This window comes from Salminus brasiliensis, chromosome 1 (assembly GCF_030463535.1).
Source record: "Salminus brasiliensis chromosome 1, fSalBra1.hap2, whole genome shotgun sequence".
In the NCBI taxonomy this organism is placed as follows: domain Eukaryota; kingdom Metazoa; phylum Chordata; class Actinopteri; order Characiformes; family Bryconidae; genus Salminus; species Salminus brasiliensis.
The window spans coordinates 95,358,873-95,385,447 of record NC_132878.1 but is presented as its reverse complement, the minus strand read 5'-3'; the positions used below and the strand labels follow the sequence as shown (position 1 = coordinate 95,385,447).

The 26,575-nt window shown below is 45.5% G+C and overlaps 1 protein-coding gene across 2 annotated transcripts in view; it reads right to left on the bottom strand.

Moving 5' to 3' along the window:
• LOC140568588 (mannosyl-oligosaccharide 1,2-alpha-mannosidase IA) overlaps positions 1-26,575 on the bottom strand; it is a 287,633-nt gene that overhangs the window by 115,707 nt on the left and 145,351 nt on the right. The window lies entirely within an intron of this gene.

Here is a 26,575-nt window from a genome sequence, read left to right as displayed (position 1 = left end):
ATGGGTGTCTAGGGTGAGTCTAGGGTGGTCTAGGGTGGTCCAGCGGACTAAGACACTGTCACTGTGAGCAGATAAGATAAGACAATCCTTTATTAGTCCCGCAGTGGGGAAATTCTCCAAATTTCCTATCGCCCCACATTGCCCCACATGGTCGCTGGTTCGAATCCCGTTCACGCAGCTAGCCATCGGCAGCCGGAACCCCTCTCTAGGGTGGGTAGATGGCGCTATCGCCCCACATCACATAGTGCGTCGCTGGTGCGTCAGAGCCGGGTATACAGCGCTTCCCTCCTGGTGATTTCGCATCATTTGCGGTTCGAAAAAGAGGTGTGGCTGGCTGGGAGGGGCATGTGTCAGAGGGGGCATGACTGGTGTCGGGGGTGTTGCATGTGATGGGGGAGGGGAGAGAATATGTTGAATACGTTTTGGGTAGTTTGGGGTAGTTTGCGATCTAAATTGGGGGAAAAATGGAACAAAAATTCTAAAATAATTAAAAATATATTAATAAATATTTGAGTTGTATGTTCCTACATGGGAAAACTAAAAAAACCTATGAACGGACAGTCAGGAGCGGCCCTACAGCAGCTCTACCGTCTTTCCCCTGTGGTCTCTTAGCAGAAAGTGCAAACTGATCAGCTTTCTGAGAAATTCCTCGAACCGTAAGCACTGCCTGTGATTCAGGCTAATCAGCAGAGCCCAAACCAAACACACCGCTGTAATTAATGCTAAAGCTGGAGGCTCCGCCACCGCCACCGGGACCTAAATCCACACTACACGGCTACACAGAATCAAAATAATAGCATCCAGTCGAGCTGTGGGCCACTAAAAGCAGCTGTACCACGCACCCCCCCCCCCTTTCCCTTCGAACCCCCGCCCCCAACCCGGCAGCCAGCCCCCCACCTTCGCCATGTCTCCAGCGTCTGCCTTCAGATGCACTTAATTTGAAGTTATTAAATTCCCTTCCCAGCTTTAATGAGAAATGTTCTGAGGCTTTTTATTTAATCCGTCCAAACCTCAAATGAGATCAGTCGGTGGTGCTAGTGGTGGTGCAAGTGGTGGTGGTGGGGGGGGGTGTTAGTCGGAGGGGTGTGTGTGTAGGGGGGGGTGGTAGTGGGTGAGGGTGCTTTTACTTTATTGGGAGAAAATATGAAGAGAAGCTTGCCTCCCCGAACACACACACACACACACACACACACAGAAAAAAAACAACGTCTTTATTGCATTAGGGAGAAGGAATGTACGCAGTGGCAGGAGCTAATGAAAAGAATAGCATCAACAAGTGGATGGAAGACCTTGGCGGAGTATGAGAGATCAGCTGCAGCACTCGCGCTGAAGCACAATTGGGATAAATGGGCCGGTAATGAGGCTGCTGCACTGCACTCGCCGTCCAAAAAAAAAAGGAGCGCTACTCTGTGGACCGCAGAGCACAGCTAATAAGCAGTGTAATTAATGGCCTGAGAGGCGACAGTGAATTCACAAAGAAAAGTTATAAAAACAAAGTGTTTGCTGTGAGCTGGGCAGTGAGTTAACACTCAACATAAATGGACAAAAGTATTGGGACACCTATTACATACAGAACCACGCTGGAGTTCAGTGAGCTCTTCAGAACCTCCCATTCTTTCACTGATGTAGGTAAGAAAGGCAGACTGCATCAGACACCTGAATTCAGTGATTGAGAGGTGTGTCCCAATACTTTTGTCATTTTATTAAGGACCCAGTTCTACTCTGTTCAGTGTGTGAGAGCTGTATTATTGGTTTCAACAAGAGAAATTTAGTCTAGATTTGAATTTTTAATGAATGGCCTGAGAGGTGGCAGTGAATTCACAAAGAAAAGTCTTTGCTGTGAGCTGGGCAGTGAGTTAACACCGAACATAAATGGACAAAAGTATTGGGACACCTGCTCATTGGGTTTAAAAAAAAAAAAAAGAGTTGATCCTGCTTGTGTTGGAGTAACTGTAACTCTACTATCTAGGGAAGAAGAAGGCTTGTGTTCGTGAGGTCAGGATGTTGGATGATCACCCCACCTTTTCCCCAAAGTACTGGATGGAGCTCCACCATCCATCATTCCAAAGAACACAGCAGTTCCTCCACTGCTCCACAGCTCAATGCCTGGTGTTAAGCACAGTCCCAATAGTGAATCTGCTCCAAAAAACAGTGTATGAACCAGTGTATGTTGTGATCTGAACACTGGTATGCTGGTGAACTAGCACCAGACCAGTATTAACCAGTGTAGGTTATGGTTTGGACACTGGTAGGCTATTCAACCAGTACAAGACCAGAACCAGGCCAGTATAAACCAGTATAAACCAGTGGATGTTGTGGTTTGAACACTGGTACGCTATTCAACCAGTACAATACCAGAACCAGGCCAGTATAAACCAGTATAAACCAGTATATGTTGTGGTTTGGACACTGGTACGCTATTCAACCAGTACAATACCAGAACCAGGCCAGTATAAACCAGTATAAACCAGTGGATGTTGTGGTTTGAACACTGGTACGCTATTCAACCAGTACAACACCAGAACCAGGCCAGTATAAACCAGTATAAACCAGTGAATGTTGTGGTTTGAACACTGGTATGCTATTCAACCAGTACAATACCAGCACCACACCAGCACCAGACCAGTATAAACCAGTGAATGTTGTGTTCTGAACACTGGTATGCTATTCAACCAGTACAATACCAGCACCACACCAGCACCAGACCAGTATAAACCAGTGAATGTTGTGTTCTGAACACTGGTATGCTATTCAACCAGTACAATACCAGCACCACACCAGCACCAGACCAGTATAAACCAGTGAATGTTGTGTTCTGAAAACTGGTTTGCTGGTGTTGGCTGGTAATGGGGGTGGTGGAGGTGGTGGAAGGGTGTGAGTGTGATTTCTCTCTGAACTGATCTTTTAATACCTCATGAAGGAAGCAGAAGGTTCTTCAGTGTACTGCAGTAATCAGGTCTGCGCTGGTTAAGAAGGCCCACCGTTACCCACTCATGCGCCGCAGCACCGGCTCCTGATGCAATTTTAGCGCAACGCAATTCGTTCCAGCTCGCTTTCAAGCAACCCGAGGTTATGGAAGTCAAAGCGCAGCATCGTGCATGGATGGTTCCGCTCGTGGAAAGCAGGTTTCGCTCTGGAGAAACACATGGGAACCAGCATCACACCAGCACCAGACCAGTATAAACCAGCATATATTAGGTTTTGAACACTGGTATGCTGGTCAACTAGCCCCACATCAGCTCCAGACCAGTATAAACCAGTATATGTTGAGGTTTGAACACTGGTATGCTGGTCAACCAGCTCCACATCAGCTCCAGACCAGTATAAACCAGCATATATTGAGTTTTGAACACTGGTATGCTGGTCAACCAGCACCACATCAGCTCCAGACCAGTATAAACCAGTATATGTTGAGGTTTGAACACTGGTATGCTGGTCAACCAGCTCCACATCAGCTCCAGACCAGTATAAACCAGCATATATTGAGTTTTGAACACTGGTATGCTGGTCAACCTGCCCCACATCAGCTCCAGACCAGTATAAACCAGTATATGTTGAGGTTTGAACACTGGTATGCTGGTCAACCAGCACCACACCAGCACCAGACGAGTATAAACCAGTATATGTTAAGGTCTGATCACTGGTATGCTGGTCAACCAGCACCACATCAGCTCCAGACCAGTATAAACCAGTATATGTTAAGGTCTGATCACTGGTATGCTGGTCAACCAGCCCCACATCAGCACCAGACCAGTATAAACCAGCATATATTGAGTTTTGAACACTGGTATGCTGGTCAACCAGCCCCACATCAGCTCCAGACCAGTATAAACCAGTATATGTTAAGGTCTGATCACTGGTATGCTGGTCAACCAGCACCACATCAGCTCCAGACCAGTATAAACCAGCATATATTGAGTTTTGAACACTGGTATGCTGGTCAACCTGCCCCACATCAGCTCCAGACCAGTATAAACCAGTATATGTTAAGGTCTGATCACTGGTATGCTGGTCAACCAGCCCCACATCAGCACCAGACCAGTATAAACCAGCATATATTGAGTTTTGAACACTGGTATGCTGGTCAACCAGCACCACATCAGCTCCAGACCAGTATAAACCAGCATATATTGAGTTTTGAACACTGGTATGCTGGTCAACCTGCCCCACATCAGCTCCAGACCAGTATAAACCAGCATATATTGAGTTTTGAACACTGGTATGCCGGTCAACCTGCCCCACATCAGCTCCAGACCAGTATAAACCAGTATATGTTGAGGTTTGAACACTGGTATGCTGGTCAACCAGCACCAAACCAGCACCAGACCAATATAAACCAGTATATGCTGTGTGCATGTGGAGGCAGGGCTTAGTGATGAGAAAGAAGGGTAGAAAGCAGCCAATCAGAGGCATGGTATATTCTCCCAGTGATTCAGACAGGCCCTCAGATCCGGCACTAATGCCTGCAGTTCACGCCACAGGTGTGAGAGCACGCCTAAATGTACTGTCTGGTCCCCTCATAATCCCTCACCTGGGTCAGCTCCACACACACACACACACACACTCGGGCACACACCCTATGCCTCTACACACGCCCAAACCAATCAGATTACGCGCGGACAACCTGCCCAGGCGCTGCCTGCGTCAGGCTTTAAAAGGGACAGATTAGCATTTGGCTGCCGAGGCCTGAGCGTTTCCTCACGCTTTGTGAGCAAAAATAGGTGATTTGAAAGTAAAATGATGTCGCATTGGGCGGGCGAGCAGAAAGGAGACATAGAAAGAGAGAGAGAGAGAGAGAGAGAGAGAGAGAGAGAGAGAGAGAGAAAGAAAATGCTAGTTAATGTAGCCTGTTTGCGTTCCGGGGCGCGGCGCTCTGGAGCGTGGCGAGCTCCGATTGAAAAGCAAAGCGGAGCTGCTGCTGATGGATAGACTGGCGGAAGAGAAGGAGCAGATCAATCCATCACTCTCCACTGCCGGCTTTTCTGATGACAACAGCAAGGCTACAGGACCTTATTCATCACAGCCCGGCAAAGCTCAGCACCGGACAGCTCCCCGCAAGGCGAAAGTCCAGTGAGAAATCAGATTCACACAGTTTGACCCCCTGACCCCAAATGCAGTCCATCAGCCAAGTCATGTTTGGTGTGCGATGTGATCCAATTCTGTGCTGGGTCTGAGCTGCACTATGTGTCCAAATGTTTGTGGACACCCCTTCTAGCGAATGCATCTAGCTCTAACTTTAAGCTGTACCCCAATACTTTTGGGATGAGTTCCATCATCAAACATTGTTAACTCTTGCTTTTGTTGATGAATGCAATCAAATCCTCACAGCAATATTCCTCTAAAATCTAAAAGAAAGTCTTATTCTTCCCTGGACAGTAGAGACAGTTACTGCAACAAAAGCTCCAATGAATAAGCAGGTGTCCCAATACTTTTGTCAATTTTTTATTTTTTTGCTAAAGCTAATATGCCCATGTGGGGGCTGTATGGGTAGCTGGAACTGGAAACCAGGGCGCTGTTCAGCGCCGAGTTCAGCGTCGACCCCACATATGGATGCCCACTAGGGTCAGTGCTGGGGCTAAAGAGGGGTTAACCATGGACCCCATCTGGGTTGCACCCTGCACGTGGGGCCTAGATGGGACCCATGTGAGATTAAGGTGGGCTGTAACAAAGGGGCCCATTTGGGAAGTCCCAGTAACAGTCTGTACAAGTATTATTTAGAGCCCATGCCCACCTGGAACCCACCTGGAACCCACCTAGCCCACATTCTACCCATGTGAGCCCAGTTCATGATAAATGAGCCAATAGGAACGCTCCAAATAATAACATAATAATAACATGTGTGTGTGTGTGTGTGTGTGTGTGTGTGTGTGTGAGACCATGATGTTCATAAATCAGAGCCGTCAGCATGACTGTACAGGTCAGACACGTTTCATTAATAAGCCTCAGACCACCTCATTATTCATACACCCTTCTAATTTCTTTTGAAGCACACACACACACACACACACATACACACACACATGAAACCATGCATGACTACGTGTTTAAAGGCCACGCCTTCATTAACTGAATGAACGCTTTCGAATAATGATGTAATTAAAATGTTCTATACTTATATAAACACAACACACGGTCATGCCAGAACATTATGACCACCTACCTAATAGGGGGAATAACCACCCTTAGCTCGGCTGACTCCAGCGAGACGTCGTGGCATGAATCATTGGACTATTAGGTGTTGGAAGATGTTCATTATAGAGGTTAGCTGCCCCTCAGTTGCCCTCTGGCCACTGTTACGCCGTTGGGAGACATTGGGAGAGGCTCAAAAGTTAGCGGTTTCCGAGATTCTAGCAATGTAAAAGTATTGGGACACCTGTTCATTCATTGCTTCTTCTGAAATCAAGGCTATTAAAAAGAGCTCCACCATCCATCATTCCAGAGATCACAGCAGCTCTTTCACTGCTCCACAGCTCAATGCTGCTGCTGGGGGTCTTTACACCCCTCTACTAGCCCACGCCTGGCATTAGGCAGCATGGTGTCCACAGGTTCACGTCCCTCCCTATGCAGTGCAATACTAGGCTGTAGGGATCCACTTCAGTCACAGCCGAGTTCAGACGGCGCAAAAGAGTCACTGTTGGATTGTCTGCAACATGCATGTGAGCGTGTGTGTGTGTGTGTGTGTGTGTGTGTGTAAATCACAGCCCCAGGAGTATATGGATGTAAGCATATCAACACACTGTCAGAAGTCAAACGCTGTTTTCAATGAATCGACCAATGAGGATGCAGCTAATCAGCCTGGACACACACACACACACACACACACATTCACTCTGCTGTGTAAATTACTGTGACACTTTCTGACTGTAGGGAATAACTGAGCAGAGAAAGGCCTGTCCTCTCACATTACCCCCACTGTCTCACAGCGTAAGCACAACAGTGTGAAATACTGGCCACTTTATTAGAAACACCTACTATGTGCTTCCACTCTCTGGCCACATTATTGGAAACAGCTACCTTGTGCTTTCACTCGCTGGCCACATTATTAGAAACACCTACCTTGTCCTTCCACTCGCTGGCCACATTATTAGAAACACCTACCCTGTCCTTCCACTCGCTGGCCACATTATTAGAAACACCTACCCTTTTCTTCCACTCACTGGCCACTTTATTAGAAACACCCACCTTATGATTTCACTTACTGGCCACTTTATTAGAAACACCTACCTTGTGCTTCCATTTGCTGGCCACTTTATTAGAAACCCCTAGCTTGTCCTTCCACTTGCTGGCCACTTTATTAGAAACACACACCTAGCGATTCCACTCACTGGCCGCTTTAACAGAAACCCCTACCCTGTCCTTCTACTCGCTGGCCACTTTATTAGAAACACCCACCTTGTGCTTCCACTCACTGGCCACTTTATTAGAAACACCTAGCTTGTCCTTCCACTTGCTGGCCACTTTATTAGAAACACACACCTAGCGATTCCACTCACTGGCCGCTTTAACAGAAACCCCTACCCTGTCCTTCTACTCGCTGGCCACTTTATTAGAAACACCCACCTTGTGCTTCCACTCACTGGCCACTTTATTAGAAACTCGACCCTTGCTCCCCCACTCACTGGACACTTTATTAGAAACACCTAAAAATCAGGCTAATTTCTAGGTGTTTCTAATGAAGTCTCGTTTCTGCACTGACTGGCCACTTTATTGGAAACCTCTCTTGGAGGAATGAGACTCGTCGTACGAAAAGGAAGCCCATGCTTCGTAGCTAAAGTGACTGAGGCGAGCTCCAGACAAAGCGCTCTCAATCTTTTCCTTTCTGAGAGAAGGAAGGCCTGACTGAGAGAAGCTCAATCAGCGAGGCAAGGAGACGCTGGGACCCCAGCAGGAGCACGCCACTGATTACACACCGGCTCGCTGCGATGGCACAGGGTGCTGCAGACACGCAGTGAGCTTAATGGTGTGTCTAAAGAAGCTACAGAAGCTAGGAGCAAGGCTAAAAGAAGAAAACGGCTAGTTATCACAGCACTGTCTACAGCTGCGGACTGCCATCCGCAGGGACGTTAGCAAGCTGAAGAGATTGTAGCCGGTTAGCTTCTAGCCTTGCCCTCACTCGCTTCCCCGGGTTCGGCAGGTGTTCACCCTGCTGATGTGTGTTTAACCCCAGTTTGGTTCAGCTCAGGTTGTCCAAATTACTTTGGAGGGAGCGGACCATGGATGGAAGACATAGCTAGTGTTAACTTTTAGCTTAGCACAGATCCTTGTTGGCCGCCAGGCTTTCGTTTTGCCACATGTCAGGTTTGAGCTCCCCTCCGGAGAACACTGGCACAGGAAAAGCCGCGGTCTCTAGGCCTGGTTCCTGTAGCAACCTGTATTCCCATAATTAGCAATTTGTACCCGGTTAGCTTTTAGCTTAGCATAGATTCTTGTTGGCCCCCAGGCTTTCGTTTTGCCACATGCCAGGTTTGAGCTCCCCTCCGTCGGACACTGGCACAGGAAAATCCATGGTCTCTAGGCCTGGTTCCCGTAGCAACCCATATTCCCATACCTAGCAGACTGTGGAGGTGAAGAGCTGCTCTCCAGTATTAACAACACCATATTCTGGGAGTGTGGCTAAAACAAGTCAGAACTGTGATGTAACAGTTTTGGAGTTTATCACATTAACTGTAAGTGACTTAAAATATTAAAAAATGTAGACGTAGATAAGCAGAAGCACATTCATTTAGCATCTCTATATGGACAAAAGTATTGGGACACCTACACACTACACTTACAGGAGCTTTTATGACCCCCCATAAACCCATAGGCTGTATTAATATGGAGCTGGTCCTCCTTTGCTCTAAGCTCTACCAGCAGCAGCAGGTCTGGAGCTCTGCTGCAGTTATTGAGTCAGTTGGAGGCTTTTCTGCACTCTGCTCTGAGCTCAGCACTCGGCCCTGACCCCGCTCTGTAATTTTACGTGGTCTGATAGACACTCATTGGACACTGAGCTGCTCTCTGTGAGCTGTTCCTCCTAAACTCTTCCACTGTTCAATAATAACACCACTCACAGCTGATGGAGGAAGATCTAGGAGGGAGGAAATTATAAAATTTCACCAGCTGACTTGTAGTTGTTGGTGCAGCGGTGCTGAGCTCCTATTACATACAGAACCACGCTGGAGTTCAGTGAGCTCTTCAGAACCTCCCGTTCTTTCACTGATGTGTGGAAGAAAGACAGACTGCAGGACTAGAGGCTTGATTTTATACACCTGTGGCAATAAGACTGAATCAGACATCCGAATACGGTGATTGAAAGGTGTGTCCCAATACTTTTGTCATTTTATTAAGGACCCAGTTCTACTCTGTTCAGCGCATGGGAGCTCCCTTATTATTGGTTTGCTGTTGCTATGGTTACCAATTCATCTCTCGATCCAACGTACTAATGGACTAGCTAGTTAGCGCCTGTCCTTCACTCCTTCAGAAGGTGCCGTTGCCGGTTCGAGAGTGTGTTCAATCAGCGAGATCCGAAGCGGCAGCTGAAGGAAACTTTAGCATTAGTTACATTGAACCTCTAGGTGACGACAGCATAGCTAAAAATGCTATGCTATACTACTAACAGTATTGGGGACGGCCTTTGCTAGAGGACTAACTGCTAGGTTATAAGTGCTGCCAATTAGCATGATGCTAACTTGAGGCCTAAATCATAACACACCCTGCTCAAAGCTTGATGATGTGGTTTCTGACACTGTCCGGCTCACTGTTGTCTATAACCATGGACTAAACGACAGGCTAAACACAGGCCTGAAGATAGACCCATGTTTACAGCTACGCTAGCAGCTACGCTACTTCATGCACTTCGTTATGTCCGAGGTTACAGATAACAGGGAGTCCTACAGTGTCAGAAACCCCATAATCGAGTCTGTCAGTGATTACCGAACACCTCCACACACCTCCACACACCTCCACACAGCTTCAGGCGAATGTGTGATGGTTCAGGCAGGGGGTTTATGACGCTAATTGGTGGCCTTTAGCTTCTACAGCATGTAAGCTAGCTACATTAGCCTCATAGCTCCAGAGCAAATCATGATTTTCCCACCAAACTATCGCTTTAATCCCAGATGCAGTGACCTCAGACTGAAAGAGACGCTCTCTCTCTCTCTCTCTTTATCTCTATCTCTCTCTCTCACACACACTCACACACAGCTGTCTCTGGCAGGCACTCAGCCTAATTAGTATTTTGATGCTGTGGGCTTTTCCGTGGTGTGTATGGCTTTTAATTTCTGCCGCTCTCTCTGTCTTTAAGTGCCTCCATGTTATTCCAGCTGACCCGACTGTAATCCGCCTCTAATGGCTAATTTAAAGCTATTTTCAAACTGAAAAATCGCCCAAAAGGGCTTTGCTCTGTAGTTATTATGGTATATATCACGCTGTAAAAAGCAGAACAGAGCAGAAGTTCAGTTCAAGTAGTTTGAGGGTCTTTTTTTAGTTTTATTTATTACCTAAATACACGAAATACGGACGATCTGGCACTACGGAGAAATCCGTACTTTTGTTTGTGAGGCAGTGGTGGCTCAGCACTTCAGACAGGGTGGTGGGTTCGATACCCGGGTTTGGCGAGCTACCACTGTTGGGCCCTTGAGCAAGGCCCTTCACCTTACCTGCTCCCAGGGCGCTGCAGCAATGGCTGCCCACCACTACGGGCATGGTGAATAGGGCTGTCTGGTCTTGAACTAGCCCAAGTATGAACTAGCTAGTGGCTAGATTGTAGCTGTCCACAAGCTAAAGAAGTAGAATCTGTATCTGACTGACCACTAACTGGGGTCAGTAGAAAACCGTGTAAATCTGATTAATCATTTGCTCCGATTCAGTCAATCAGCCAAGACATGCGTAGGGAATGCTAGGCTAGCTGTGCTAAAAATCATTGGGACTGTTACCAATCTCAATTCCGTAAAGATACACACAATATCTTTAGTTATTTAATTATTCATTATTTGTCTGGAAAGTATCGAAAAACTACGTAAACGTACAAAATTATTTATCGTACAAAAATCGGAACTAATTTTCGTCCGCCCAAAATCCAGCACTGGGTTACAAGTTTATGTTTGGAGACTAAATTAAGGTACACCGAGTTTTAAACCAAACCGAACTGTCAGACGAATCGAGATCTGGATTGTGTTTCGAGAACTTCGGGTTTAGATTTCTAGCGATTGTTAGCAACGTTAGCCTAGCATCTCCCATTCTGAACGAAAGAAGCCCACATCAGACACGTCCAAATGAAACCATCCTGGAGTTTTGTACTGCTCATGTTATCTTCTCTGAGAACATTCAACCTTTAATATAATTATTAAATATAATAATTAAAAGTGTTAATGGCTGCTGGTACTTAAAATGTAGCCTTAAAATTCAGTCTTAAATTCAGGACTGAGCGGAGTGTTCTTGTAAAACCTTTGATTATTCATTAATTTCTGTGTTATGTTCTTATACTAGAGCGATTCACTGCTAGATTACATCACACCAGGACAGCCAGGGTTCATCTGTGGTCCGAGGCTATTGACTTTGTTAGAGATTTGTCTAATCAGACATAAAGCTGCGAGTGGTGTAAAATTGTATTGTTATTTATTTATATACTTATTTATTTCATTGTGTTTCATTTATTTTATGTTCATTTATTTTTTCCTTGTTTATTCAATGTCTTGTTTTTGAAAAACAATAAAAATATATGAATGTATTATAATGTTAATGTATATAAATATATATACACAAAAATAAAAGACATCAAACATGTCTGAGATGATCGACAGAATCTGGCCTCAGTGATCAATCATGTTTTTAACATTTATTTTTATTATTATATAAATACTGGTGTTACTAACAGTCTGACCATGAGATTAAATGCAGTCTGTGTGTGTGTGGATCAAATATTCATTCAATGGGAGATGCTAGGCTAACATTGCTAATAAATAATGGAATCAGACTGTCACTGATCCCAAAAATCTTTATTATTCTGCCTGAGAAAATATTGGGATTAGATTGGTGACAGTCCGAGTCCACTGTTTGTTAGCAACAGCTAACAATTAGCCTAGCATCTCCCATTCAGATATCAGATATAAAAAAATAAACGTCTGGGGTCAGAGATCAATCATGTTCGATTTTTTTGATAAATACCAGCTTTGCTAACAGAACGATGTGGATCAAACATTCACCAGAACCCCTTCACCCCTCGTCTCCATAACGACTGCCTCCCCTTCCCCCACCTGACGTTCCTTTGCCAATTAAGGCGAGTTGAACGTAATTACCGAGAGAGTCATTACCGTCCGCTGACCTGGACCAATTAACCCCGGGGTCAAGAAGGTCACACCGCAGCGTACGCTAAGCTGCGCCGGGCCGACTTGACCTGCTACTCAAACACACACTGTATCATCCCTACATGCTAAAACACACGTTTCCATGGTTACTAATGCAGAGGAAGGAATAATCGGAATTTCCTTAGAAAGGTCCCAGGGGGGGTCAGGGTGCCCCCTCTCCTCCTCTCGCTCCGCCTCCGTCAAATCTGGATGGGTAATTGAAATCAGGTGAGCGTATTTTGCGTCCCCGGAACGCAGGAAAGCCCCCCGTTAGCGGCGAATATTAAATTCGGAAAGCATATTAAAATGGAAATTCGCACAAAAGGACCCCCTTTATCTCTGACATGATTAGCGGACACTACACTTAATTAGCCCCTGATGTAAAAGCACCTTGAAGGTTCACCTTTAATTTCACACTGAATTATACTGGCCCAATAAAACGCCCGGCGCTGGCCTGGAGAATCCTACTGCGTGGAGTGAAAGCTGGAGCAGGGGGCCCTGATCTGATCTCTTTCCCAATGTCTCTCTCTCTCTCTCTCTCTCTCTCTCTCTTTTTTTTAATAACACTCCTCAGGTGTGTGTATTCTTCATCCCTACATTGCAGGGGTGCTGTGGCCTACCGGAAACGTACCTTAATGCCCCCCACCCTACCCCGCCTCACCCAAAGACATTTTAAACATACAACACTGGATGGACAAAAGTATTGGGACACCTGCTTATTCATTGCTTCTTCTGAATTTAAGCGCATTAAAAAATTCTCTACTGTCCAGAGAAGGACTTTTCTTCTACTTTTTTGGGCATTGATGTGAGGATCTGATTGTACATACACAAAAAATAGCGACCCAAGATACTGTACAAGTACTGGATGGAGCACCAACCATCCATCATTCCAGAGTACACAGCAGTTCCTCCACTGCTCCACAGCTCAATACTGCTGCTGGGGGGCTTCATACCCCATGCCCAGCACCTCCAGGTGGTCCTATTCTAATGGCAATACTTAATTCTGAGCAGGGACTAGACCAGCTGAAGATACTTATATTTGTTTAAGCAAATATCTGAAGATACCCAAGATGATTCCAGGCTAGGAATAAAAAAGGGGCGAGGCTATCGAGAGCCTTCATGTCCATGGAAACGTCACAATCCCTCTTCAGAAATGGTGTTTGTGAGGTCAAAAGGTTCGCAAGGTCTCAGTGAGCTTTAATTACTCACTGAAAACAACGGATCTATAAAAATCCCAGGCTCCTCAGCCGGAATGGGAAAGGTCAGGATGTCCCACAGGAAGCTGACACCTAACACAGACGTGGTCTGAGGATTATTGGATGCTGAATGATGAAAGGATCGTCAGGAGAAATCAGGAGACCTGATTGCTTCCGTGTTTATCTGCACTATCTGGACGCAAAAGGGAAAAATCCGCCAGGGACGGAGTCTCTCCGGCCGTAATGGTGCGGATTATAAATAGATATAAATAGTGAAGGAAGCAAAAACTGCTCCCGGGGGCCTTGGGAGGCTTAAGGGCTTGTGGGAATGACGTAGGGAGAGTACAAAACTGCCCAGTTGTCATGGATTACTGATCGCAGGTCAAGTCAGTGCAAATGATGGACATCATCACTGAGAGGAAAAAAAAATACACTCTAGAGACATATGTCGATCATCTAATGTACTTTGAGTTGCACCCGTTGCTGACAAAGATGTGCAAATGCACACACACACACACACACACAGCTTTTCTAGTCCCTGTAGAGAAGAAGTACTGCCAATAGAATAGGACTCTCTGGAGCAGATAAGCATCATGAAGCTATCGGCACCATGCTGCATAATGCCAGGTGTGGGCTATGGAGGGGTATAAAGCCTCCCCAGCATTGAGAGGCTGTGGAGCAGTGGAAGAACTGTGTTCTCTGGAATGATGGATGGTGGAGCTCCATCCAGTACTTTCAAGATGAGTTGGGGATGATGAGGTGGGGTGGTGATCATCATCCAACATCCTGACCTTAATAACTCTTGCTCATGTTGCTGAATGCAATCAAATCCTCACAGAACAAAGAAAGCCTTCTTCTTCTTCCCTGAACAGTAGAGACAGTTACTCCAACAAAAACAGGAGGCCTTTGATTTCCAAAGTAACAATGAAGGAGCAGGTGTCCCAATACTTTTGTCCATGTCATTTAGCGGCCTTTGGCAGGAGGAATGGGTGAAAGTCACCTAAACAAGAGCTGAAAGACTCTCTGAAAGACGCATTGATTAGTCCTGATCACACAGGGTTGCTTCGGGTCCTTTTCCTTTACTCTTATTTAATATGAATTAATTAAAAAGTCTTTTTTATTATATGAATTTTATAAAGTTTAACCGAATCACGAATCAAATCAAACGGGCGATTCTTAAAGAATCGCAAAGAAAATCTGAGGGCTAGCACATACACACACACACACACACACACCTCATCCATCTATTTTGATCTCACTGTTACTATAAAGAGCCGCGCAATCCCTTTTAATCTCGCAGCCCCGTCATACACTTGTGAGCAGTTTTTCATTATCCTGCCCGGGCCTGGCTGGTGTTCCTGTGTTTACAGGCTGCTTCCCTCCTGCCGTTTCTAATCCTCGGCATGGAGGCGCAGTCAGCAGTGACGTGTTCTGTGACTCCGTGGCGCAAGCCCAGCGCTCTCAGACAGGCTGCCGAGCAGAGCTGTTCTCAGACGCCATGCGGCATGTGGAAGGAGGAAGGAGCAGACAGGGTGGAGGACTGGGCCGGACTGCTGCGTGTACTGACACGAACCTGGTGACTGCGATGAACTGTGATACTGCAACTGTGTTCTCCGGAATGATGGAGGGTGCTCCACCTCCGGTGTAAAGCCCCCCAGCAGCAGCAATGAGGATCTGAAATGATGGATGGTGGAGCTCCATCCGATACTTTTGGGATGATGAGTTGGGGGGGGGTCCTGCCTTGTGGACGCCCCTTCTAATGAATGCATTCAGCTACTTTAAGTGGTACCCATTGCTGACACAGATGTGCAAATGCACATAAACACACACACACACAGCTTGTCTAGTCCCTGTAGAGAAGAAGTACTGCCAAAAGAATAGGACTCTATAGGAACCTATTGGCACCATGCTGCCTAATGCCAGGCGTCGGCTAGAGGGGTATAAAGCCCCCCAGCAGCTGCTGCTGTGTTCTCTGGAATGATGCATGGTGGAGCTCCATCCAGTACTTTTGGGATACAGAGTTGGGGATGATGAGGTGGGGATGATGAGGTGGGGTGATGATCATCATCCAAACATCCTGACCTCCTCACCAACTCTTTCGCTGAATGCAATCAAATCCTCACAGCAATGCTCCTCCAAAATCTAGTAGAAAGCCTTAGACAGCAGAGGTATATTGCGATACCATAAGCAAGGTCAATATATTGGGATTTTTTCACAGTATAAATCATAACAGTGGGATCTGACCCACAACAGCACAACACTGCCATCTAGTGGCCGGGGTTTAGACACAACACTAAATGAACCCCTGTCTGCCACCAATCTTTACATCTAAGCAATTCATTATACATCAATACTGGGGTTTTGAGAACTGATGGCCAGAGTATTGTATAAGTACATGTCTGTGTGTTATAGGATGTGTTAGATCAGGTTTATTGATTGATTGATTGATTGATTATTGATTATTTATCTCCACAATTCAGTCCAGATGCAGCGTCAGAAACCACAGTCTGAGGAGTCTGGGGAGAGTGTGCGATGATCCCCACTGCAGTTTGGCCTGTCTGAGCTACCAGGAGGGAAACCCAGTCCTAAATGAGGAGATCATCAACGTACAACGTTCTGAAACTTTGCAGGAACTACCATGTAGATTATGTTCACATGCACTGAGCATCTGTTTCAGCAACTACAGGAGAAACATCCCGACTGTGTTTGCTCTCTCTCTCTCTCTCTCTCTCTCTGTCTGTCTCTTGCTCTACCTCGGAGCTCCAGGGAAAGAATGAAGGCATCTCTTCATCTTGCCCTGAGAGAAAGTGGATCTGACAGCCACAGCGCTTGACTGCCCACTCTAAATGCATCCAGGGCCAAAATATAGGGCCTGCATTTCACATACAATAACACACCCCACATCCAGCCAGCCTGCCTGCACAGAGCCTGTCTGAGCCAATGAAGGCTGAAGGACCTGACTAGCACACAGTGCAATGTGCAGGCTGGGTGCTACACTGCTGTCTGCATTTCGGACGGTAAACAGGACACGGCTACACTGCGTAATGAGTCTACGGTAAGTGTGCGGTAAGTGTGCGGTAAGAGTCATGTAAGAGCTGGAAGTGAGCTGAGACCACCGCGTGAAGTTCGTATACAAATAAAAAAAGCTGCTGAATAAAATTCTGAAAGTAAATGTAATCGTAAAGCCTCACACATGCCCCACAGATGGCCCACCTGCTGTTCCACAGCACATCAAACTGAGTCAGTCTCTGACGAGGCTTCAGTCTGAGCTCCACATCCACTCCTGCACTCGGAGAGCGAGCGAGAGAGCACCGTTTAAAGCCCAATCCTCCGCGGGCCGCTCATTAATCCCTGCATGTGGCCTCGGGCTGGTCTAAAGCATAAAACATGTGTCCTTTCCTTTTCAATTAGCCTCGTACTAATGCGGAAAACGCAGCACGCGCATAGCTCTGCCCCTCTTTCCTCCGCTGCTGAGGGTGCTGGGGTTCATCACTTTTTAATGCTGTGTAATATCTTCAGACAAAGCCATGATGGTTTAACTCCTGGCAGTCGCGGCGGCCGCCGGCAAAAACAAACACAACTAAAGAAAGAGCATTTCATAAAGAAAAAGAACTAAAGAGTTTACACTTCCAGGCAGATGCTGTACTGTTGCTATGTGGTTGCCATGGTGTTCCAGGTGGTTTTAAATGGTGTTGCCAGCTGGTCATTATGGTGTTGCTAAGTGGTAGCTAGGTGATACCTATGGTATCACAGGCTGTTGCCACTGGTGTTGCTATGTGGTTGCTATCGTATTCCAAGTGGTTTCTGTGGTGTTACTATGTTGTTGCCATAGTATTCCAGGTGGTTTCCATGGTGTTCCTAAAAGGTTGCTATCATGTTCCAGGTGGCTTTTTAAATGGTGTTGCCAGCTGGCCACTATGGTGTTGCTAAGAGGTAGCTAGGTGACACCTTTGGTATCACAGTTGGTTGCTATTGTGTTGCTATGTGGTTGCTATGGTATTGCCAGGTGGTTGCTGTGGTCTCCTAGGTGGTTGCTTAGTGGTAGCTGTGGTGTTGCTAGACAGGTGCTATGGTTATCCCAAGTGATTGCTATAGTGTTGTAAGTTGATTTCAGGTGGTTGCTATGGTATTCCAGGTGGTTTCAGTGGTGTTGCTATGTGCTTGCTAATGTGTTCCAGGTGGTTTTAAATGGTGTTGCCAGCTGGTCTCTATGGTAATGCTAAATGGCTGCTATGGTCTCCCAGGTAGTGGGGCAGTGGTGGCTCAGCGGTTAGAGCGCCGGGATATCGATAACAGGGTTGTGGGTTCGATTCCCGGGCTCGGCAAGCTGCCACTGTTGGGCCCTTGAGCAAGGCCCTTTACCCTCTCTGCTCCCCGGGCGCTGGAGTTGGCTGCCCACCGCTCTGGGTGTGTGTGAGTGTGTGTGAGTGTGTGTGAGTGTGTGTGAGTGTGTGTGAGTGTGTGTGAGTGTGTGTGAGTGTGTGTGTGTGTGAGTGTGTGTGTTCACTACCAGATGGGTTAAATGCGGAGGACACATTTCGCTGTACAGTCCACACTGTACAGTGACGAATACGTGCACCTTTTTACCTTTTACCTTTAGGTGGTTGCTTAGTGGTAGCTATGGTGTTGCTAGGCAGGTGCTATGGTATCTCAAGTGACTGCTATAGTGTTGCAAGTTGATTGCTATGGTATTTCAGGTGAGTGCTATGGTGTTGCTAGATAGGTGTTATAGTGTTGCTAGGTGGTTGCTATGGTGTCACTAAGTGGTTGATATGGTGTTGCTTAGTGGTAGCTAGGGTGTTGCTGGGAAGTTGTGATGGTAACCCAGATAGTTGCTATGGTGTCACTAAGTGGCGCTATGGTGTTGCTATGAGGTTGCTATGGTATCTCATGTGGTTGCTAAGTGCTTGCATAGATCAGGGCTATAGTGTTTATCTACATATTAGAAGGGTGCACAAGCTTTTGCAACCCATTGATTCATGTGAAATATATATATATATATATATATATATATATATATATACACTTTAGATTCAATAACAATAAAGGTATAATATTAATAATAATAATAATAATAATAATAACAATAATAATAATAATAGTAGTAATAAACAGCTACAACCTTAAACGGTTAAAAGCTGTTGAATTCAGGCTGGTGCTGCTCCCCCTGCTCCCGCGTCATGGCTCGTAACAGAAGGTGGAATAAAAGGTCAGGGTGGGGATAAATGGGGGTTAAACTGAGGCCTGAGCAAACGTTTCCTTTATTTTGTCCGTCTCGAGCTGGATAAAGATGGGCTGTGCCTTAATCATTACTCCTCTCCACTACTCCCCACAGGCCAGTTAAGAAGACAAACGACGGAGGAGAGTGACATTAGTTTCCACGGGAACGAGGGATGTGGTGACAACCCACTGTCCAACTCTTGTCTAAGACTCCGCCCCCTGTAATCAAAGCACTGGAGGGGCGGAGAAGTGAAATCCAGCACGGTTGCCCAGTTCTAACCCACCACTTAGGCGGTTAGCTGATGAGCTAATTATTCAATAAATGAAGAATACCCACAAAACACAGCTCAAACAATCCCCAGGTGGTTGCTAGGGTGCTGCTAGGCTGCAGTTGCTATAAGGGGTGCTAGGTGATTGCTACGCTGTTTCAAGTGGTTGCTATTGTGTTGCTAGGCAGTTGCTATGATGTCCTAGGTGGTTTCCATGGTGGTGCTAGATGGATGCTATGCTGTTTCAAGTGGTTACTATGTTGTAACTAGTAACTATAGTGCCCCAGACAGCAGTGTTTCTTTTCTAATCATTAGCGGTTGCTATGGAGTTGCCTGGTGGTTGCTGTGGTGCATAGGTGGTTGCTAAGGTGTTGCTATGTGGTTGTTGCTAGGGTGTTGGTAGGTGGTTGACAGATAGTTTGAATAGAGCCAACCATACTCTACTATGATGAGAGTAGCTTTGGTCCCCCAGACATGGCAGTTGCTATGATATCCTAGGTGGTTTCTATGGTGCATAGGTGGTTGCAATGCTATGTGGTTGTTGTTATCTCAGGTGGTTGCTAGGGTGTTGGTAGGTGGCTGAGAGATAGTTTGTATGGTGCCAATCATGCTATGCCATGTCTGATATGGTGATAAGGTATGGTATTCAAAGTGGTTGCTGTATAGTTGGTATGGTACCCTGGTGGTTGCTAGGTGTTATTGTTAGTTTAATCTTTGTGAAATAAGGGTTTGGAAACCTGGGTTCAGGCTACTCTACAGTCCTCACACTACATGACGAACCTGTCTACTTTAACTTTAATTACCTGCACCCCTCCCCCCATCCTCCACCCACCACTCCCTCTGTGAGGCGCTACAGGGAGCAGGTGAAGGCCAAAAGGTCTCAGTGTGGGGTTATACTGCAGCACTCTACCTCTGTCCTCTCCATCTCTCTCTAATACACTCTGCATGGATTGGACCTGGAGGAGAGCGGGAGAGGAGGGTGGAGGAAACTGTAAAGAGGAGAAGCACCAACGGACCAATCAAAGAGCAGATCATTTAATCACTCAATTATTCACACACTTAATCATCCAGACAATCCCTAATTCACACGACACTTACACATTCACTATAATCATCAATAATCCACTCAATCACACAATCAATAATTCACTTATTCACTCACTCAATAATTCACTTACTCACTCAATCAATAATTCACTTACTCACTCAATCAATAATTCACTAACTCACACAATCAATAATTCACTTACTCACACAATCAATAATTCACTCACACAATCAATAATTCACTTATTCACTCACTCAATAATTCACTTACTCACTCAATCAATAATTCACTCAATCACACAATCAATAATTCACTTACTCACTCAATCAATAATTCACTTACTCACACAATCAATAATTCACTTACTCACTCAATCAATAATTCACTCAATCACACAATCAATAATTCACTTACTCACTCACTCAATCAATAATTCACTTATTCACTCACTCAATCAATAATTCACTCAATCACACAATCAATAATTCACTTACTCACTCAATCAATAATTCACTTACTCACACAATCAATAATTCACTCAATCACACAATCAATAATTCACTTACTCACTCAATCAATAATTCACTTACTCACTCACTCAATCAATAATTCACTTATTCACTCACTCAATCAATAATTCACTTACTCACACAATCAATAATTCACTTACTCACTCAATCAATAATTCACTCAATCACACAATCAATAATTCACTTACTCACTCACTCAATCAATAATTCACTTATTCACTCACTCAATCAATAATTCACTCACTCACTCACTCACTCATTCACTCAATCACTCATTCACTCAATCACTCATTCACTCACCCACTCATTCACTCAATCACTCATTCACTCACCCACTCATTCACTCACTCACTCACCCACTCACTCATTCACTCACCCACTCATTCACTCACTCACTCACTCACCCACTCACTCACTCACTCACTCGCCCACTCATTCACTCACCCACTCATTCACTCACTCACTCACCCACTCACTCATTCACTCACCCACTCATTCACTCACTCACTCACTCACTCACCCACTCATTCACTCACTCACTCACTCACTCACCCACTCATTCACTCACTCACTCATTCACTCACTCATTCATTCATTCACTCACTCATTCATTCACTCACTCATTCATTCACTCACTCATTCATTCACTCACTCACTCACTCATTCACTCACTCACTCACTCACTCATTCACTCGCCCACTCATTCACTCACTCACTCACTCACCCATTCATTCACTCACTCACTCACTCACTCACTCACTCACTCACCCACTCACTCATTCACTCACTCACTCACTCACTCATTCACTCACTCACTCACTCATTCACTCACTCATTCACTCATTCACTCACTCACCCATTCATTCACTCACTCACTCACTCACTCACCCACTCATTCACTCACTCATTCACTCACTCATTCACTCACTCACTCACTCACTCATTCACTCACTCACTCACTCACTCATTCACTCACTCACTCACTCACTCACTCACTCACCCATTCATTCACTCACTCACTCACTCACTCACTCACCCATTCATTCACTCACTCACTCACTCATTCACTCACTCACTCACTCACTCACTCACTCACTCACTCACCCATTCATTCACTCACTCACTCACTCACTCACTCACCCACTCATTCACTCACTCACTCATTCACTCACTCACTCACTCACTCATTCACTCACTCACTCACTCACTCACTCATTCACTCACTCACTCACTCACTCATTCACTCACTCACTCATTCACTCACTCACTCACTCACTCATTCACTCACTCACTCACTCACTCACTCATTCACTCACTCATTCACTCACTCACTCACTCACTCATTCACTCACTCACTCACTCATTCACTCACTCACTCACTCACTCATTCACTCACTCACTCACTCACTCACTCATTCACTCACTCATTCACTCACTCACTCACTCACTCATTCACTCACTCACTCACTCACTCACTCACTCACTCACTCCCCTCAGTAGCTGTACTGGCTGTTCTGTGCTCTGCACCTTTGTTTCAGTGTAAAGTCTGCAGCAGTCTGCTGAGGCTGAGTGTGTATGTACGAGTGTGTTTATGTGTGAGTGTGTTTATGTGTGCAAGTGTGTGTGTGTGTGTGTGTGTGTGTGTGTGTGAATATATCAGGCATGTTTGTGGTAAATGTCAGTCTGTCTGAAGCTTTCACAGGCAGTTTTTGTCCATTAAAAGAAAAACACTGTGAAAACTTTGCACTTTCCGCCGGTGAGCACTTCAGTACTCAGCGTCCAGAAAATGGCCTCCTGCCCCGCCGTCAGCCGGGCTCTTCAGAACGCAGGTGTCTGAGAGAAGCTCTCGCTGAGGTTGAGAGGAGTTCAGATCACACCACAATCACGCGGAGTAAACACACACCCGCTCTCCACACAGATAACTCAACACACAGCATCATCAGACCACCGTCAGACCACCGTCAGACCACCATCAGACCATCATCAGACCACCGTCAGACCATCATCAGACCACCGTCAGACTACCGTCAGACCACCGTCAGACCATCATCAGACCACCATCAGACCACCATCAGACCACTATCAGACCATCGTCAGACCACCGTCAGACCACCATCAGACCACCGTCAGACCACCATCAGACCCATACTCACATACAGCACAGAGACAGCGCACACAACCCCACTGAAACCCATACGTCCCACTCCATCAATCTCATGCTGGTTCAAACTGGTTATTCTGGTGTGGTGCTGGTTGGCCAGTATAGCAGTCTTCAAAACACAGCATGTACTGGTTTATACTGGTGTAGTGCTGTTTGACCAGTACACCAATATTCAAAACACAAGATACACTAGTTTATACTGGTCTGGTACTGGTGTGGTGCTGGTTGACCAAAACACACCATATACTGGTTTTTACTGGTCTGGTGATTTTGTAGGGGCTGGTTGACCAGAGTACCAGTGTTTAAGACACAGCCTATACTGGTTTATACTGGTCTGGTACTGGTGTGGTGCTGTTTGACCAGTATACCAGTGTTCAAAACACAACATATCCTGGTTTATACTGGTCTGGTACTGGTGTGGTGCTGTTTGACCAGTATACCAGTGTTAAAACACAACATATACTGGTTTATACTGGTCTGGTACTGGTGTGGTGCTGTTTGACCAGTATACCAGTGTTAAAACACAACATATCCTGGTTTATACTGGTCTGGTGATTTTGTAGGGGCTGGCTGACCAGTATACCAGTGTTAAAACACAACATATCCTGGTTTATACTGGTCTGGTGATTTTGTAGGGGCTGGCTGACCAGTATACCAGTGTTTAAGACACAGCCTATACTGGTTTATATGTTGTTCTGAAGTTCTGAAGCTTAAATGCTTTAAGGTGGGAAGTCTTCCAGCTCCCGGCCTTCATTTAAAACTACAGTGAAAATAATCATTTATACAGTGCTAATTACGGTGTGTACCTCATTAAATGTTAATTAGTGGAATGTCTGCGCTCATTAATCTGTCTGAGCCAATCAGGACTAAAAGGTCCTCAGTGTTTCTGTTATTTCATTGTTTTATTGTCTTCACTGTTGCTCTAAAGAACCTGGAGCCAGAAAATATTGTGCAGAAGCTTTGTGAGACTTTACTGGTCGACTGATTTAGGGAAAACTGTAAACAAATGTGTAGTTTTTACAGTCTGACGCTAATAATTATGTAGTTTCAGAGTCAGTTTGTAAGGATTTTAACCCAGTATGAATCTGTGTGTATATTTTCTTTCTATTGTTTGATGATAATATTAGTGGAGTGGATTTAACCCGGTATGAATCTGCAGTGTGTATATTTTAAAAGTCTGATGGTAATATTTGTGTAGTGATTTTAGTCCAGTATGAATCTATAGTGTGTGTAGTTCACTTGCAGATTCATACTGGACTAAAATCACGTTTTAAAAACCCTTTTAAATTATTACCATAAGAAAAATAAACACACTGCAAATTCATTCTGGGTTAAATCACTTCACAGTAATTGCCATCAGACTCCAAAAACTAAACACACTGCAGATTCATACTGGGTGAAAATCACTCCACAATTATTACCATAAAATATCCACACTGGGGATTCATACTGGATTAAATCACTCCACACTTATTACTTTCTCTAGAACTACTCACTGCAAATTCATACTGGATTTAAATGAATACTTAATTATCACAATCAGACTGTAAAAAACTACACACCCTGCAAATTCATTCATTTAAAAATCACTTTTATTACCATAAAAAACACACACTGGAGATTCATACTGGGTTAAATCACTACATAATTATTACCATCAGACTCCAAAACTAAACACACTGCGGATTCATACTGGATTAAAATAATTACATAATTATTAGCACCAGTCTCTGAAACTACTCACACTGCAAATTCATACTGGATTAAAATCACCACACAATTATAATTATTATGAAAATCAATACATAATTATTACTCTAAAAACTAAACACCCTGCAGATTCATACTGGGTTAAATCACTCCACAGTTATTCCCATCAGTCTCTAAAACTACACACCCTGCAGATTCATTCTGGGTTAAATCACTCCACAGTTATTCCCATCAGTCTCTAAAAATACACACCCTGCAGATTCATACTGGACTACGTTGGTTTGGCTCTATATGCTTGATGTGCTTGATGTTTCTTTGTGCAATCTGGAGGACATAAAGCTTAAGGTTTGAAGGTCAGCTCAGTTTTCCCCGAATCATTTATTCTCTCCATGTCCGTGGCAGAAGAGATTTGTCCTGAGTTTCCAAGGATGCAGCAGAAAGGGGGAAGGGTGAGATGAAAAACATTGCCCTCACTGTACAGTATCTCCTCCAGAAGTCAGCAGGAAGAGCAAGGCTGGCAGGGTTTTCGTGGCTGAGGTTGGGGGGTTTGTTGGGCCGGAGTTGATGTTTCCCTTTGGAAGCGCTTGGCTCGTGCTGCTATTTACTCAATTTATAAACCTGAACAGCGGCACAGCGCTGCTCGCTCTGACAAATGGGTTTCAGTCTGAGCGGCGGACCCAGAGCCAGGTGAGTAAATAAGGGGAAAAAAGGCTGAGGAACAGCTTCTTTCAGCTAAACCCCGCTGAAGAGACCCGCGGACCTGCCAAGAGCAGCTCCAAACCCGCTCTGGCCCGAACCTAGAACTCTACTATCAGGCTGCACAGTGTATCGGCTGTTAGCTGTACCGTAATCTCAGCCACTGCAACACTGACATCAAAGCAGACTGCAATATGCAAATGAGCCCGCTAACCAATCACAGAGCTGTTGTGAAACATCTCTGAAACATCTTCTCATTTTGATGACATCACTGTGCACCAGTTGGTGAGGCAAAAGAATATTCACCAATAATACCATGTAGTCTGACTGGGTGGGGCTAAACTGCTGTAGGCTGAATGGGTGGGGCCAAACTGCTGTAGGCTGAATGGGTGGGGCTAAACTGCTGTAGGCTGAATGGGCAGGGCTAAACTGCTACAGGCTAAATGAGTGGAATTAGACTAAAAGGGTGGAGCTTAACTGATCTAGGCTGAATGGGAGGAGCTAAATTGCTCTATCCTGAATGTATGGGGTTAAACTGTTGTACATTTAAGGGGCTGAACTGCTGTAGAAAGAATGGGTGGGGCTAAATTGCTATAGGCTGAATGGGTGCGGTTGCACTGTTGTAGATTACATGGGTGGGGTTAAACTGCTGTAGGCAGAATGGGTAGGGCTGAATTGCTGTAGACAGAATGGGTGGAGCTAAACTGCTGCAGGCTGAATGGGTGGGGCTAAAGGGACTGGTGAGGTGAACAGTGTCTCCTAACTCTGTTCAGCCGTCCCTGATACTGGCCCTTTAAGCTCGGGGACGTCCGGCTCCCAGGCCCTTTGTCTCCCAGCCTACAGCAGCCTTTTTCCACCTATCTGAATCAAAGCTGTGTAAAAGGGCTCTTTCCATCTCTCTCTCCCCACTCAACAGCAGTGTGTGTGTGTGTGTGTGTGTGTGTGTGTGTGTGTGTGTGTGTGTGTGCATGACTTGGCCTGCTCCAGCTCTAATGAGCAGTAATGGGCTGAAACAGCTCAGCCTGAGTCAACCCAGCATCTGTGTACTGAGAGAGAGACACAGAGAGAGAGAGAGAGAGAGAGAGAGTGAGGGAGAGAGAGAGAGAGAGAGAGAGAGAGAGAGATGGACTAAAAGATGAACAGAATGTGTATGCGAGAGAGAGAGTGTGTGTGAGTGTGTGTGTGTGTGTGAGTGTGTGTGTGTGAGGTGAATAGTGGTGGAAGATGGAAACCCGCCTGCCTGATGCTCACTCACCTGTCCACACACTCTCACGCATACTCAACCACTCACACACACACACACACACTGGTGGATTGAAGCTCTTTGCAGTTTCCATCCATATTTATCTCACTGCCTCTAGAAATCCTCCATATTCACATCCGTACCCCTCTCTCACTCACACACACACTTATATATAATTC